This window comes from Varroa destructor, unplaced genomic scaffold, assembly GCF_002443255.2.
Source record: "Varroa destructor unplaced genomic scaffold, Vdes_3.0 BEIS01000003.1, whole genome shotgun sequence".
Classification (NCBI taxonomy): domain Eukaryota; kingdom Metazoa; phylum Arthropoda; class Arachnida; order Mesostigmata; family Varroidae; genus Varroa; species Varroa destructor.
This window is the reverse complement of record NW_019211456.1, coordinates 31,557,180-31,575,719: the sequence shown is the minus strand read 5'-3', so window position 1 is coordinate 31,575,719 and position 18,540 is coordinate 31,557,180. Positions and strand designations below refer to the sequence as shown.

The window sequence follows — 18,540 nt, the reverse complement described above, 5'->3', positions numbered from 1 at the left end:
CAAAGCGTGAAGTAGTAATTTCGACAGTATTAACAGAAACATTTGCATGATGCTATAATACGTGTCAAGGCGGCAATAGGGGGTGGACTGTGCCTCAAATTCCGGTTGCCAATAAGGTCGTCTAGAAATTCTAATACAACACATCTCTGCCTAATTCGTCAGTCCGCCAGATTTATGTGCCCGTGCCAATTGACAGAGGAGTCAGAGAAAAACAAATCAATAAACTAAATACTGAATTTAAATTGCTATGTATGAAAACAGGAAGTCAGTCAGACAATGTGCAATGGATCAGCCGCTGTTGCAAACAAATTGACCTTTAAATTGTAATCATTAATGAGGCCTGCGTTTTTCGCGATCTTTGCGCGGGATTGTGCAAAATGTCATTGCGACATTGTAAGAGTAGATTATCAATAATGCTACAACAACAGTATATCTTATCCAGTTCTTACTCTAAAATCTTAAGATCCTGTACACGTAATTGTCACGATCTTATCATGATGATTTAGGCCATAAACATGATGTGTGGATATAATTATTATCAGATGAGTTATCGGTTACTGTTTTCTGCAGAAAGAAAACCTGAAATGCGCGGCAGAAGCGATTCTTTACGTATGCATTCTGTTTGCGCAGTTTGATTAATGGTGCATACCCCAATAATAACAATATTGTAAGGATTCGTTTTGAGTAAAATAATGAATTTCCGTAAAGTATCTATCTAAAGAATTTGTTTGTGCGTCATGTTTTTTTCGTGTGTATCTTTTTCAAATCAAGCATATGCATGTACATACAGCAGATGTTGTTCCCTGTATGCCCGTTTATCCCTCCAGAAAACTAACCTCTATAAATTTTCCCGTGACATACGATGAGGATTAAGCTGTCATTAGAAAAGTTCTTCAAAAAGGAAGTTATCGGGTGATTTCGATGACATCAATCAGGGTTGGCGGCTGTCTCATAAGCACACTAACTTCTCGAAGCATGAACATATGAAGTTTCGCTTTTTCCTTCAGCGATGCCGGTGGACGCCACTATATTCAGCCTTCTCGCTCTGTCACCCCTGCTTCACTATTTTCTTCATCAATACGAGTGTCGAAGTTTATGGGGGAAGCAGGAAGGTTTCAGATTAAAAATGGATTCAAATTGAGACTTAAAACGTTTTTGACACTTCACACACGCGCTTCTAGCACTGCATTGTCTCTACGGTCATGGGCTGATAGCATTATGTTTTTGTCAATGTCACAGCCATGGCTGCCAGCTCTACACAAACCGCCAGAGTTTTCAACCCCGTAGTGCACTTCTGGAGAACTCCGCGAAGTTCTCTTGAAGAGCGAAGCTAGCATCCAGTTACATGCACATGTATATATATCGAGGGTTTGAAGAAAAGCGGGTTACAAGATTCTCGCTTTCGTTATTGATAGGCGGTCGAGACAGACGGTTGCGGTGTGAAACAACGGCGATGAATCTACTCTTTCGTCGGTGAGAGGTAAAAAGCTGTCGTGGGGGGCTAGCTAATGGTCGGGTGACGCCCACGGTGACGTTGATTGACCAAGTGATAATAATCATTTAATTTCAGGCCGTCCGTAAGATCGTTTTAAAGCCACGGATCTTAAAAAACAAACAAAACAAGAGAGGGCACACTGGACAACGGTGAAGTGTTGCCACATGGCAAATGATATGAAGTACACTCTTAAGAGTTCTTGTGTGTTTATTATAACATTTGGAGAAATACATCAAATTTTAAGGGTAATTCTAAGGAAAAACAAAAGATCGTTTCAAGAATATTTGCAGACCTAGTGTTAACGACATCCACTTATACCTACGGTCTGTATTTTAATACTTTATACATTATATCAATCCTGATTGAATTTATTGTTTAATTAGCGTTCTGAATTGATTCAAAGTCACTGGAGAAACATTTGTAAATGCATTATAGCTTTTAGTGCAAAGAAATAATAATATTTAAATTTGTTTTTAGCTGTATTTAGCCGCCCTTTACTGAATAATAGAACAAAAGGATATCCATTTGTATATTATATTTGCGATGGTAAACTGGATCAGACGAGTCAGCACTACACACAGCAGTCGGCAACTGGAAAAGACAGTTGACAATCATTATGTCATGGGTGTCTAAATGTTTATACATTATACACCCGACCAAATATATCGCTAACCTTGCCCACATGTAGAAATGTCTACTATATATATATATATATATATATATATATATATATATATAAATCTATTATGTGCGTGAATTCAATCTCCGTAGCCACGTGGCGCATCAGCGATTCCTAAGTACTCGCAGTCACTGACGCTCTACGTGCTTGCTTGTCTTGCCGCTATGAAACGCGGCGAAACAGCGCCGATCTTTGGACAGAGGCTTAACCGCTTCATACCTTAGTCTATGTTGCTTTACAATCGAGTTTATTCTTCATAATAATACTGCATGCAACAACATACGTATCTGGTTTTCGTGATGGCCTTGCACGCTTATCGAATTGCACGAGCAGCCTTTTTTTGTCCTTTGTCTTAAATTGTTCGCCCGTTGGCATAGGCAACGCCATTGTTGTACGGGCCTGTGCCGCGCAAGGTCCGGCTAACTGTTGTTACAGAAGGTGGACGTGGGGAGTCACTTTAAGATTTTTCAGAACGGACCAGTCGATTTGCTGCCGCTTTTGTTGCAATGGAGGGAAGAAGGCGCCATGTTGCACGGATCGCCTAAAGTCGCCTAGTCAGCCTTCCACCAACCGCCAAGCACAGCCCGTTTTTGCTCGTCTCTGTACCGTGCGCCTTCATACTGTCCCTCTAGAGCGCATTCGCGCTTTTCTTCTTTCTTCTCGCTGTCCTATTTTACCCTCGCTACAACTATAAAGTCCGACAAACGAGCTTACACACTGCGAGGTCTGCTCCGATCGCTATAGCTGCTCTTTCGACTGGAGTTACCGTAACGGTTCAGAGTGCACCACAGTTAGTCGTAACTCCTCGTTCGTGGCAGGCGCTCCTGAGTTCGAAAAGGGCGCAAGCCACAAAATAGGCCTCGAGCGACATTCGTCGTTGAGTCCTCTCCATGGCAATGATGATGAGTAGCGACGGCTGCCAGTGCTGTTGCTCTGCTACCAGAAGTCGAATCTTTCTATCGCATGTTCGTGAACTTGTTTCGTTTTTGGCTTGTGGAAAGCGGCCGTCGCTATCACTGCTCTTCGTTCTGTAGTACTCCCGCTGCTACTTTAGCATCTGTTGGAGCTTTTCGTTCAACTACACTTCTGCTACTACAACTTGGACTACGACTATCCTTGAACTATGGGTGGATGCCACTAGCCGCGATGACTTGTGAACGGAAGCGGCCAGTGGGTATCTGTAGGACACGTTAACCGCCTGTTTGTTTTCTGCTCCCTTTCGTGGTGGGACTTGAAAAAAAAACTACCACTTGCTGAAGCCACTAGCATGGCCTATAGAAAGTTTTGGCGATATTAGAGGGTCGATCTGCCACGCCATCTCACGGGTGGTGCTGGCAGCAATAACAATGCCCAACTAGCGCAACATGAGCGGCTGCGGGAAAAAAATTGTCTGTTCTACGATTTGCTGGTAGCGAAGCTGGAATGACATTTTAAGTAGCGACCAATAGTAAACTGCATATAGTAGACTTATCGTTGCCCCTGCCACTATTCGCTGTGCGAGCATTGCATGGCCATTGTTTGGCCGCATTGCTGCAAAAAAGAAGCAGAAAAGAGGAAGACATTGCTGATTTTTTTTTATGAGAACCTATTTCTATTTCATTGCCCGCATTAGAGCGACTGTGTGGAGGATCCATAATTTACTGCCGCCATCTTTTTAGACTCGTCCTTATGCGATCATTTGTTTGTAACTTATTATAGTACACACGTCGTGCACAGGAGATGTCTAAGTTTGTCTATGTGTGTATACAACCGCTTTCATTCAAAGTAAACAGGGTTATTTGAAGTTGATCACTAACTTTCTTCTACGAGCTGCCATGTCTCGAGACGACATGTATGCTATTTTCGTCAAATTTGCCTTAAAAGCAAGTACTATGATGTGTGATTGTGCGAGCTCGTTTTTAAAAAATCAAATATGCTACAGTAATATCGATGATAATTAATATCTGTGAATAATCATATATTGATCATCTCTTGTTTTATATACGTATACATGTATATGTATCTGTTTGTTTCTTGTAGATTCTACCAAGATCCAGAATGCCTCCGCATTAATAAAAATAGAAAAAAATTAGCAAACGGATTAAAGGCAGCCACATGATTTTGTTAGATTTTTATTTGATTTGACCCATTTTTGTATGGTCATATCTGTCCAGTACCAGCCTAGAACAACTAATAGCATATACATTTCACGGGCCAATTGACCGAAGTGACCTGGTCCTAACGACAAGTTCCCTAATTTTCTTAACGTGTGTTTATAGGACTAGAAACTAAAAAGCTTGAAAGCAGATTTAATCATATTTGAGAAAATGTAAAAAATAAAGCACTGGAATAATTTAGGAACGTTATCAAAGAATAGCGCAAGTATCTACCTTTATTCCAACTTACAGCAAATGGAAGAAGTCATTTAGTTGTGGCGAAAAACAAACGATACAACGTCTATGCCTTTTTGAAGTTTTCTACTTATTTAGCTCCCCGAAAATTGTCTTCTAATTAATAATTGCCACCTAATTAATTAATAGTTACTTTTATTTACAGCAATATTTGCCAGGTAGAAGGTCAGGTATGACTGACTGACTGACTTGCTTAGCGCTTCGGACCGACAAAAACGATCCACCTCAAAACCTAAAGATACGAAGTTTTGTATTCTTCTAATCTCTTTAGTTTCTTAGGTTGGCGGTCTAAACAGAGAGGGATAGGGTATATGTTGGAAACTTCAGCCCTCAGAAAGTATATCGACCTAAATTGTCAACGAAATTCAAAAATATGTGCTGTATTCCTTTGTAACGTATTAGCGCGCTCTGTGTCGACTTCCCAGTTAAATATGTCTGTTATTTGTTTATAGTCTATGAAATACTTCTGACTACCCAAATATAGAGTTACTCCTTATTTAATTCAGTGAACTATTAGGCTTATAGCAAAAACCTCACATGCTACTGTCAGATGTACATTGTAAACTCCAGAAAAATGATCAGCGCTCACACGAATAAACATATTTTCATTGACGTCCACATTCAATTTCTGACAGCCCTCGAAAAACAAACGATTCATTTCGAATCTGTCAGAAACTTGCCTATGTTGTTGCTACTTTTCATTCGCTGGGCGAAATCTTAGACAAGACCACTGATCCTTTTTGATGACCTTCACTAGGCCGTTCGGCCTGCGTTTACCCGTATCAGACCTAGACGTACTCAGACTAGCCCAGACAATAGAAGCCTCGCCCTTATTCAATCCGCTTCTCTGACCATTTACTTGCGTGACAGTCCGTGCTAACTCCTACTCATCGGTGATTCGTTTGCTGCCAATCTCTTTATTCCTTTCTTCATCCAAGGAACCAACCCGCTCGCCGGAGCGACAGTTCTGACAGAAAAGCATCTCGGCCTGTGAGGCCTGCTATCCCAAGCCCATTGTCTTTTTTCACGTGGTTTCTACCTTACTTTTTTCTCTCCTTCGTATCGTCCAATGTGTTCCTCATTTCGTTTCCCATTTCTGGAACAGCTCGATTCTCTTTTTTGTGGCACGCGCTATCCTCGCGCGTTCGCTTTCTCTCCGCGTCTCTGTCCGGCATTTTCTTGGACATCTGTTTTTGTGAATACCCTGGCCTGTCTTCGTGGACATGTCCAATAGCTGTTTCCTCTTGGGGCGGAGCTCGATCGATTCAGGAAGCCAATGCATATATATGGGAACACTGTTCACGGCGTTTTCGTATATGTAGATAATTGGTCGTATCACAAGCGCGGAACATCGCAAAATCATTTGGCCTTGTTTAGTGAGAAGCAATCCTGCTTTGTTTGGGGATTTTGACATGCACGTGTTATGCGACCAAGACACGATTTCGAATCTGGCCGCTTACGCTCTTTGCAGGTTGTCGATCTTAAGCTTTAATCTCATCTAGCTATAGCTGTTTCCATCCTTCCGTGAGTCTTCGGTATTTTCTGTGCTTCTGATCAGTGTATGCGTGGTATCATCTATAGATCAGCAGCATCAGCAATCATGACTCAGTGGCTCATTGCTGCCTTTTTTTGATCTTGCCGTTACGACAAGCACTGGTCAACAGTTCTTTTTGGTTCCTTTATTACTGCAGCTATTCGCCGTGTCGATCTGTTGATCTAGTAGTGCTCGTAGTAGTACTACCTCATGGTACATATCTGTGTATGCGACTGCATGATAAAGACCTTGTAGTTATTGAGAATCGCAGAAAAAACGAGCGTACATAGCAGCGAGTACCATTGTGCTCGACTATGATGCACTTACAGCATCCTTCGTATTGGCCTCGTTGAAATCTTAGATGTCAATTCTACAGTATTCGTAAGTTTGTTTACATGGCGCTTTGTAATTTTCTTACGCCCATCTGTTAGGACGACAACCAAAAGCGATGATGCATCTTCCCTTATCTGCGGCCGTCGCATAAGTGGACCTTTTAATAGAGGTTCTTATATTCTGTTACTGCTGTTGCTGTATGCCAATATTGCTAGTGTTGCTCATTGCCACCACAATGAACAATGCTGGTCGACCGGGCCCCATAAACTGTGACCTTTATAATCCACTGTCTGAATAGCGCATTCACGCTTTCTGCTATTCAAGTGAGTGATGATGACTGTCCAGTTGACCCATCCTTCATTTTTCGCAGCTTTTTTCATCCGTTATTAATTCGTCATTACTAGGTTTTCCATCGCGGGTTGATATGGTATTGATTTGTTGTTGCGGTCGCTGTGGCCGGTAGCGATTCCGCCATCTTCTCTCGTTTCCCTAAGGATTCTAACGGTGATTACTGATGCCACGATCACCCCCTCAACAACATTAAGCTGTGACGCCCGTCTCGAGCCGCGTCAGCGAAGGCATTATATTCAGTAGGAAAGTCTACCACCAAGTCAAGATAAATTGTTGAAACGGACGAGAGAAAGATCCAGACAGAGGTAAACCGGCTGACACGCGCCCATTTGGGTAGGGCAATCTAGCTGGGACGACGCCGATGATGATGATGATGATGATTTTGGTTATAGTGCTGGTCGTAACAATGGGCTCGGCCTCACAAGAAAATAGAGCGACAGTAACATGCTACGACCAAGTAGGAATAACGCGGGTCTTGAAATGCAGCAACAAAAGCTCATGCGCTTAGGACTGGCGTGAACACACAAAGAAACGTACAGATCAGGTATGCCTTTAGACATGATGGCGGAGAAAGGTAATGTTATGGATGTGGGGTCCTTAAGTTTGTCTTCTCGGTAAGCCCAAGAACAGGAAGTCATCGCACATGCCATAGCTATTCTCGCACGTATCGTGTGCAGCATATACGAGTCTGTTTTCGCATATTATGTTGTATATTGGTGCACAAAGAAAGCGAGGGTGGTAAGCTATATTTAGCGGAAATGGTTGGAGACATTCGGGTGATTTTGCCAGCTCCAACAGGTTTGTTGATGGCGATGTAGCCTCCTCTATGTCCTTTCTGTTTCTTGGACAATCGAAGATATTGTCATTGGACCGACGGTCATGAAATCGAATTTTTTTGAGGATTATGCCATATTTGCTTGAACGCCCGTCATTCATGTATAGTGAGAATTTATTTGGATGGGAGGTCACTCGGTCTAAACAGGTGCCGCCGCTATTACAGGCTGTGGACCCTGTGTATTCTTTTGCATACAGCCACATCAGTTCTTGTGTTACGATGCAAGACTCGATCGGTTCTAACATAGACGATGGCAAGTGATCGAATATCGCTTTCAGAAGTTTTCGTTGATGCTGAGCGTTGTTGATAAGATAGCTCAAGCCACTTGAGTGTGTGATCTAAAGCTTTGCCAAAAATACAAACAAGCGTACACAGGAAAACTTAGACTGTGTATAGAGATGGTACATTTTCCTTTTTGTTGATTTATATATTGCGCAAAGTCAGGAAAATTTTCATCTGCATATAGCCATCTGTCTATTTCTAGTAGTTGAGTAATACAAGGACGGAGATAGAGACTTATAAATCGCCGAACACAATCAACGTAATGTGCGAATGAAACAGGCTTGCCTCATAAAGCGTTGTATTATCTACAACACCATATGTCCTTTGTTTACATGCCCCTTGATTTAGTGCTATTTCGGTTTGTCTCGTTTTTCTATCACAGCCACTCATATTTGTTTCTATTTGTCCGAACCATTTGATGCTTAAAAGTGGCACAGTTCTTATGATCGAAGAAAGATTTACTTACCTTTTTGGAGACGACCATAGTAGAATAACCCTCGGTGTGTTTATGTTCAATCTAGCTGCGTGTTCCGTCCACCTCCCACTTAGTTAATGCTCATGACAAAGGCGCAATGGGGCAAGCATTGCCAGGTTATCAAGCCATGATATAACGAAGTCTGTTGGCGGCATTCGGCCTTTTGTGGAGCAATTTTTACGCTGTAAATATACAATCGCACATGCTATGTATTCATTAATAAGCTCAAGATACAGCGGCGATTCGGGGAAGTTGAATCGTTCTAAAAGAAAAGAGTTTATCACTGTTAATTTAACACTATGCGATAGAAGCATAGGGATGATACTCGGTCGGCTTAGCTCACTAATGACAATCAGGTACAGGGAAATGGCCCAAAAAGGCTAGAATAATGTGCTTGATGTCTAAAACTTAATGTTTTGTGTTCAGAAGAACGGAAATACGCCGTCCCCGGTCGATTTCTGCAGGAGTGGGGAAGGAGGCTTGGTTAGTTGGCAGGAGCGGGTCGCCAATAATCCCTGGTCATTGACAAGGAAATATTCTGCTCGTAAAAAATTACATAACGACATGGCTAAATGGTTTCTGTGAAATTTCGGTTTTTAAAATCCTATATCATATTTCGTTGAAGTAACAAAAAAATTATGACAAATAACTGATGACTTCCAGTGAAACCAAGCGCATTTAGAATAGCTATCATATAATAAACTGGCTTCCGTCTGTCCTTTATCCTAAATGGTCAGATAAAAAACAGTTAGCAGACAATCAAATAGCCTTTTTTAAGGTAGATAATTTTTTAGCAAGGCGCTTTCTCTACAGGCTTTTGCCTCACCGTCAAGGGTCTTCGGAGGACGAAAACGCACATCCGTCTATCTGTTTCTAAGTACAACGTTTATTTATTATGTTTCTTTTTACTGTTATGTATATATTGAACAATGTATAGCAAGGAACTTTCTCGTTGCTAAGATCACATCGTGGCACTTAACGTAAAAAACAAGTGTTGTTTGGTAAGTCATCAACACAAGCTAGCATTTTCTAGTACCTTTCGTCTCAAAAATAAATTATTTCCGATTAATATTAATTTTTTTACCGATATATAATAGTAGTCGATAATCGACTGGTAGCATGGTTTAAGCAATCCAGTTGATAGAAGAATTAAACACGAAGTAATGAAATCAGTCATTGTTATCGTAGTCGCCTCGGCTCACTAAAAGGCTATGAGTTCCACAAGGATTATCCGCTGAAGTGAAGAGTACTTCTTGGATTCATACGTAACATTCTACTTCCATATACGTCGAAACTTTTCTTCTGAAGATCAAATGCAGTATTTCTTAGCACTGGTCCAATGTTTTCTTCCTTTCTTGTCCCAATGTTAAAAGAAATGTCACTTGTTTCATGCAAATACTCCACGTGATCCTTCTACATATATAAGTTAAGGATACTCACTCAGACGCACAATGTTTTATCAACATTCACATGCCATCATTGAATTTTCGGTCTAGGCTTTTGAAAGCCGAGCCGAAACATATCTTCAAACATTAGGTTCTGACCATCACTGCGACAAAGCCTTTTTTTCCTAGCGCAAAAAAACCTAACTTGTTCTCCTCGAATACATCCGCCTAGCACCAGTACAAGATCTCTGACGTTGTAACGCAATAACATCCCAAAGGCCACAGGTCAAACTAGCAACCTGATACGCATTTGTGAAGACATAATACACGGCCTTCTACGATGTTTCAGTAAATCGTCGTTCAGAGCAGTTTAACATCGGCCTTAACTAAGGATATCATAGCACTAAACGGTAGCAAACGTAAATTGTGGCTCGAAAGAAAAGACGCTATAGACGATATTTGTGTAATAGCTCAAGTGCCTTGTGAGTGGCGCTGTAACACGGAAGAGCCATAATCATAAACATAAAACAATGATCAGTTATCAGCCTCAGAGTCGATGAACGTAGCCTGATCGGTGTTAGATGCTATGGATGCACACCTTTGCGTCTTTATGATACCAACACGTCAGCTTGATCGATCACGGCTGTCGTAAAACGATATGCGGTTTAGATTCAAATGGCTTTGGCAAACGGTGAGAAATGCCTCAAGTGAAAAATAGTGAGGAAGATATATTGGTATACGGCATATTGTACTGTGATGTCCAGTCTGTAAACATTAAAGGTCAACGAAGATTCGCATAGTTATTTTAACTTAGGCATAAAAAAAAACTTTAACGCTCCGCGATAGTTCTGACAACAGTAAAACTATTCCGGATAATCACCTAGTCTCAAGTTCAGTTTTCTCAACGGCTTTCTAAGGTTTAATCAATCTTAAGTTAGTGTTGTCCTCTTCACGTCATATGAGGTTCGACAGTCTCTTAGCTGATTGAGTGCAGAGGTAGTATAGGTTTCGATGACCTCCAGACAATACGGGAACGGCTGGATTCGATCGAACAGACTGTCACCAGCCAGAAAACTAAGCAGTAAGAGGAAACTGCATAGATTCTGTATGGTGTTTTTTCGCCAATACAGGTTCCCTTGTCTCCGTTAACAACAACAAGTGCCTGGCTGCGCGTCGAGCAGTGCCTATACAAGAGACCATAATTAGCTTGTACGCGTACACATATCATGTTTGAAGATAGGCTTGATATAACGGTGATGCAAACTAAACACTTCTACGAACTATTCTATAGTAAAACCTATTTATATATCACAAATAGGTTTTACTAAAATTAACTCATGCCGATACTCCTATGTATTTGAGCTGCCTCAAACATGACTAACAGTTATGTACTATATGTATTGTAATACTGTATTATATATGAAGGTCAGGTAGCCTGAAAGATCAGATGATGTACAGCGATAATTTTTGTACCACCGAAGGGGCATTAATAGTCCCTTAACGGCAACTTTGGTTGCCCCTCGTTACCGTTCACCGTATGTAACCACCCTTGGCAGTTAGTTTCAGTATTCAAAAGATGATAAACACTGCTTCCGATAATTAACCTCGACCGCTATAGTTCCTTTTCACTTTCTTCATCCGTCTCTGTCTACGGTTTTCAGGTGATATGTTCTAATCGTGTTTGCCACATCTTTTCATGCTACTTAGCTCTGGTCGTTGTTTTTTTTTTGTTGATTTTCTAAATAAATCTCCCGCGTCGTTTTCACTCTTATATTTGACCGACTGTTTAGGCTCGTGCATTGCTAAGACCATGGAGAGACGAAACAGCCAGCCAGTCTGTAGAGTCGGATGTTATGGCGCCGCTTTTCGTAGCGCGAAGGTGAGCATGACATTTCCTCCCCAACGGACGCCCCGAAGATCGTGGCACCAGTGTGGTGGTAGTACTGATGTTGCGGCTGATTCGGACAAAACGTGTATAGCAGCTATTAGTAAAGCAGCAGTAGACCGCCTTGGTGCCACTATTAGCCACGGCGTGGCAGCGACGCAATTGATGAGACACAGTACCAAAAACAGAGCACATCAGAAACAAACGGGCAGAGGGCGGGGTAGACTTAGCCGATACAATCACCCCCCAGCGACACAAGCGAACAATACATTCTCATAGGGCAGTAATAACCGCAATAACGCCAGTCAAGGTAGTAACTGTGTTGTATGGAAAGGGTGTACAGATAAATCAGCTATACAGTGGATGGTAAGCGGGGGAGAAATGGCAGACGATGGTAAGTTCCACGATGGTAAGTTGGCAGAGGATGGGAAAACTAAAGGAATTGCTCAGCGATCGTTTAGCAAGCTTCTGCCAATCTCTTGGCAGAAAATGTTCTTACGGTAGATATTAAAGTGCTCGTTGGGTTGGACCCAAATTTAACAGGCGCAATAGCTAACTGACCACGGCGGCTCATGTTCTACGTCTCACACGCGAACAGACGCATTCACTTCGGAGCCGGCAGCAGCTCGTGGCTTCGTTGCTGGACGGACCCTGACCAATGAACGAGCGACAGGTAAAAAGCTTCATTTCAAAGGTTACCACTTTTACCTGCTTTGTAACTCTCCTTGACTTGCTTTCCCTGTTTGATGGTAAAGTCTTGTTTTCCACAGTCGCTCCTTTGCTCACTTTAGAATAGATATTATACTAAATTTTACTGTTGCGGATAACTTCAGCGGCACCTAGTGAAACCTTAGTTAAAAACTCAAAATTAGACCGTGACATTATCGAGGTGACGATGACGCTGATTAACCTAATCATAACTCACTAGCGATTTGGTGACTGGACCGGAAGGTTAAGGGTTCAGATCCAGAATTTGACCCCGGTTGGTAGATGCTGAAAAAGATATTTCGATCTCAAATGCTGCCGACAGCAGACTCAATCAAGCGGTAGCTCATCGTTGACAGACATCCAGCTACAAAGATAAGCCTTCAGGTCTTTTTCTTGAAAAAGGGTGCCTTTCGGTGATGACAAGAATGTGTTATTTAAAGGTGCGATGTCGTTCTGTCTTTCTATCCGACGCTATGCCGCGACAGCACTGGACGTTTTGTAGATACTAGAATCAATAACCCGTCTGTCTCGGCAGCATGAACACAAAGTATGAGAAAAGAGCGCGACTCCCCTGCGCTCAGAAAGCGGAGACAAGACAAAAGAAATAGGTTCTAGAAGGTGACCTACGCAAGTGGTCAGCAAAATTCGCCTGTAAGCCATATGCCTGTTAACATTTCGACTCGTGTACATCTACATACCTTTCTTGTGTTAATAAAATCTCCATTGATTTTTTAGGCACGTGAGTATCGAGCAGAACTCTCGTCTTTGTTGGATTCACATGGAACAGATAACTGTCTTATTTAGGGCAATACTAAACTCTAAATTGAAAATGTATAGCGAACGTAAATGTTATGCCAAAATGGAGCCAGAAAAAGACAGTTGCAGACAATTCTCATAAAAGTAAGACTAGCCACCGAGTACGCAAGCCAATTTTAGGTATATTAAGTAACAGTACAATTTGAAACGATACGATAGGGATAATTGTTTAGATTTGATTGTTCATTAATTCCTGTTCCTGAAAAAGGCTCCAATAAACTTATGCTACGAACTTCCGTATTACGTGGAAATTTTACATGAAAATACGCGCTCGTTGTAGGACATAAATACATAGATACGCAGCAAGAAGGCACCATAGCAACAAGCGGCTGCAGTTTTGCGTTTCTGCTAACGGATTCACTGTTAAGATACTTCCGCAGTTCGTAACTTACCACTCGTTTTTTGCGTTTCGTAGCTCGCGGAGACAATGGCGGAGTGCACCGACTGAAGGAAACGTTCAGTCCGCAAAGAGGGCGATTCATTATGGCTGTTGCCCTTATAAATTGAGGGGAGCACTCCTTCTGTTCTCCACTTGTCCTGATCAGAGCTGCCCGTCTAGCCAAGTTTCAGAAGCAGTAATTATACAAAGGAGAGAGAGACACCAGTTCAGTTTCAGTCCGAATTTAATATCCTTCCGACCTGCTTCGCTCTAATCGGCTGATGACAACGGTAAATATCGCTCTAAAGACTTCATTGCGAGCTCCAGTTGCCTGTGCTGCCTCTCGATAGCTTGAGGGCAGAAGACTACCTTTTACGAAACGTCTTATTGTCCGTTAACCGGACATGAGAAGTAGAGGAAACAATCAACAAGACAAGGTGCGAATGCCACAGTCTCGTACTTTTACAATTTTACAACAGAACCGGGGCGCAAATGGTGGCAGAAAAAACGCTGTAACACAGCGTCAGAAACATGTTCAGTGCTCTCCTTTTGTGGCTACGCGTGAACTAGCGTGCCTCCGTAACATATGTTTAACTGTAAGTGGAAGGCCTAGAGGACTCTAACGAGTTCCAGTTGCTTCCTACATAATAACAAAGAGACGAACGTTAATATCTGATTTCGGCTCAATGATGGCCACCACCAGTGAAAAAGACAAGAAGAAAGAGAATGCGTTGCTGTCGGCTGACGTCGCTCGTGACGTGGCTCGAAAATGCCTAAAACTTTGCTGCTCATCTCAAGGTAAGCCAGCCCAACCCAGGCCAGGCCAGCGTCGCGTTCCATCAACGCAAACCATCAAATTGGCGTGCCACGTTCAGACGACGGGAACTTCGGACGATCTGAGTCATTCTCTTTATGTCTCACGATTCGCTCCTTGTCTATTTTTTTTTTCTTTTCCTGTCTCTTTCGTCTTTGCCCCTTTTTTCGTTGTTGTGCGGAAATAAAAGAGAAGGGCTAGAAGGAAAAGGACAGAAATCTAGAAGCGGGGCAAGAGATAAAGATGCGAATGAAAAACAAAAAACAAGGCACGTTCTTACGCAATATTATTTTTATCTATTTGTAGCACGATTTTTCACTGCTTTATGCCACTTTTCTTCCACCACGTAGCCGTAATGCGAAAAATGGAAAAGCGTATGGTTCTTGGAACAAGAACCCTGGATAGAATGAATGGTAAAATAGTATAGAGGTCAAAATCAACGTACTAACGTTCGGCTTTTTATTGTAGCAGACAGGTACTAACGCAGAGAATCAATTTAACCCTTAATGTATTAACGCGAGACACCTTGAATCATTCCAGCCTTAATCCAAAGACCTGATAATGTTTCCGGTTATCGGCGTACCACCTAATTTGTTTCCATCGTTCCCTAAATGACTTTATTTGCCGAAGTAAATTATCCACAGCATTTAAAATCGTCTGCCCAATCTCTAATGTACTTCTGTATTGCATTGTTTATTAGAAAAATGAATTTTATTCCAAGCTGGTTCAGCCAGCGAAACGCCTATGAATGGCACAATGTTGTTTTCAGACCGCTACATAACCAAGCACATGCATTATCATCTCCTGGGTGACACATCTTTTTGTTGTACCAAACTCAGAAGGTGAAGGCTGAGAGCTTGTTCATATGTGTGTCTATGGCACGGCGTACGGCTTCGTGTGTACCGTCTTCCTAAAAAACGAAAGACCTTCGGTTGCCGTGAAGACACACTAGTAGATAGCAATTATTCGAAAGCCAGTTCCGGCTTCGATTTTCAGTACAGTGTATGGGAACAGCGGAGGGTGACGACGCATGCTGGATTCAACTTTGAACTACTTAACACACTCGTCCCTCGTCGCCTTCACTCTAGCAACCACCACGTCAGGCCAAACGTCGCATTTTTCCAAAGAGATTCCAGAATGTATTCTATAGCTATTCGTTCTACTCAGGAATGAAGTTGTCATAGACGGCCAGCGGGTGGTTGGTGACACTGCATAAGGTAAACTAACCCGTTTGTCTGGAACGATCTCGTCGTTGCAACTTGGGCCCACGAATTTTGCTGGAGTCGCTGGACCGCTGTCTGAAACACCAACTGAAATCGGGGCTCTCGAGCTACAGTAAGAGGAAATCGACAAGCGAAAATGGGGGAAAGATGAGGAGTTCGCATCAAACGTGACTCGCATAGCGCCTGTACGCCAGTGTCGCAAGAAGGAGGAGCCAGTAGTAGTAGTAGTAGCAGTAGTAATGCCAACGGCTGCCGTTCTCGGTACATTATTCGCCCTGTCAACTCTGAAATGCTACATCGTGACTTCACTACTAGCTAGTACTATTACTGATAGCGCGTGCTGCACGACGTGTTAGATGTTGGCCATTTAACAAATGGGGTTCAGCGCGCTTGGACGAACGGGCAGAGCAGCAAACTAGTAAATTGGTCCTGGTGGAAGCCGACCGAGGGCTGGCAGCAGGCCCATCGGCTAGTTACTCGGTGTAGTCCCTCGGCTGGCGAATAGTAAGTGGTCCGTAACTAAACAGAATAGAGTGGAACCCATTTAAATTCATAACTGCTGCCGGGCACCGTGGCGCGGCAGATGTGCACTAAGTGAACGACGTACGGACAGAGAATCGAGCCATAGGACGGTGACCAAAGCAGCGGCGGTACTAACGCGGCGGGTGAATTATTATCGCAGAACCATCGTTCATACTAGACAGCTAATTAAAATCAAATACTTTTATCGATAACAAACTTTTGCTATTCATAGGGTACATATAGCTGGCCGTATGAAGGCGACACTCCTTCTCGATGAATATATACTAACAAATACTGTTTTTCTCTATCACATACTTACTTTGTGTAAATAAAGACGTTGTTCGATTCAAATTAAATTCAGCATACTGAATGCATAACGAGGATCAGACAACTATATTGAGACTTTTACACTTATTATATCGAAAACAATACTATCCCGCAGTCATGGTGCAGGAAACAGCAGCTCGCTGTACCTTCCGGGTGGCATTGGGCATTGACGAACTCTAACTCTGAGCAATCACAAATGGATTTCTTTTCTATTTTCAGACAGAAGGTCGATCACCTTCGACATTCTCACGTAAAATTATTACTGTTAGCGCTAAATGTATGTATTTTTCCCTTGCGCTCCCAATGCGTCCTACGTGCATTCGAATCGTGGCAAACTTTATCACACACACACCGTATATCCTTTATTTTCCACATTTCGATATCTCCAGAGGCTCCGACCGTATTTTATTTTAAGTAGACTCTGCAGCATCGGTGTCCAGCGTTCGCACAACAACAACAGGCAAATGACTATGCCGTTGTAAACGATTTCTTGAGCACATAACGTACCAGACCCAATACGCCACAGTCAATGTGTAGTAAGGCACTCGACAATGGAACGAACCTGCACGTGTGTAGCCTCCGATAAGAAACAGGGAAATCAGCGAAAAGTTTACGTTTTTCAAGCGAGACCGTTAGGTACATTATGCTGTGTCTGTAGTCGTGGGCACTATTCTAGAGCATTTTTCGTCTTCTTTATCATCGCTATAGCGGTTGTAGACGTTGCCATAATCATCAAATAGTCGCTTGTGAGGATCGCTTTAGTCTGTGCGAATGATCTTCATTTCAGATTTTCTATGCGACGCCGGTGGTGAATATCAGTTCACTGGTAATAGTCGTACAAAAGAAGAGCAAATCACCATTTTCAGAAGATGATCGTCAAGAATAGTGATGTCGTTGTCGTTGATTTCCTTCGTGTGCTCGCCGCCGTCGGCCTCTCGCAACTGACGCTTCACTAGCTGACTCGTGACAACCTAACGTGGTCTGAAGCATCTTTAAGCTCAATTTGGAAGCTACGCATTGTTGCTCATATGGTCTATAAGCACGTTTTATATTTTCTAACGTGCAAGAGCTATTTGACGGTCACCTCGAAAAGTGGGTGTGACTTCATCGCCCAATGGCCATTTGTGGTTAGCGAGATGTGAAACTGCAATAAAAATGGAACGAGAAAGTCAAGATTTAGTAGATCTTAGTAGATTTATCCTATTATGACCTATTGAGCAGTCTGTAGCAGTAAGACCGCAAGCGCGATTGTTATACGTGATAACAACATATAGTAGATAACGGTCGACTCTTAATAAGTCCATCATTGATTAAAAAATACTGTAAGTTAAGCCTGCATAAAAATATTTATAGCGATCCTTCCCTTTAATCAACCAACCTGCGCCTTCCTGACAGTGGAACAGAAGAGAATAATTTTTTAAATAGATGTCATCTGCCATCTTCGCGCAAGGTGCCGTGCGCATTCATACCGTTGTTGTGATGTTTTATTTCCCTTATTTTATAATGGGACGCACGCGACGTAGCGATGTAGTACTACAATCGCTGACAATTTCATCCGATCGAGCTACAGGCCACTCTCTCTGTCTGCCGAAGTTCTCTCCAAAACTGGTAAGTTGCTAGCTAAAAATCAAGCGAGAAGAAGGCCTCTTTCTGACCAGCTGTTTGTTTCCTTTACCCGTTTTAAGGCCCAATCGGCCCATTACGTCAAACACGCAATTCTCATACTCGAAAATTGTAAAAGTCAAGCCAGCAGTGGTGGCCGCGACACCAGCAAGGAAGTATTTCACCGGGAGAGACAGCAGCAAAAAGAAGCCCTCATAGGGCAAGAATTGAAAGCGACTGTGAGTCCTCGAGAAGTAGAGGCAGGCGACTGTGACCCTTTCATAATGGGAACATTTTTCTTTATTTGTAGGAGTCAAAGCTTTTCAGCCCCGATATTCTCGAAATTGGCGATAACGCTTGTGGTACACTGAGTTTCAGGGCAAACACGACGCTGGTAGCGATGTTAATATTAACACGTTGCGCTGATTACACCGAGTCACAACTGAATAACTAACATAGCATCGAACAATAACCGACGACATGAGAAATACAAATAACAATGACA

At 42.4% G+C, this 18,540-nt stretch overlaps 1 protein-coding gene across 5 annotated transcripts in view; it reads right to left on the bottom strand.

Annotated features, from left to right (window-relative positions):
• The window catches only part of LOC111247549 (CD109 antigen-like), a 123,525-nt gene that overhangs the window by 96,666 nt on the left and 8,319 nt on the right, over positions 1–18,540 (bottom strand). For 2 of the 5 annotated variants that reach the window (XM_086983262.1, XM_086983263.1), the window contains 2 exons: positions 9,459–17,577; positions 8,366–8,556 (listed from right to left, as the gene is read on the bottom strand). The gene's annotated coding sequence lies outside the window, so the exon portion shown is untranslated. Of the gene's footprint in view, positions 1–836; positions 856–8,365; positions 8,557–9,458; positions 17,578–18,540 lie in introns of those variants that run through there. The other 3 variants (XM_086983261.1, XM_022798601.2, XM_022798602.2) reach the window with 3 other exon arrangements.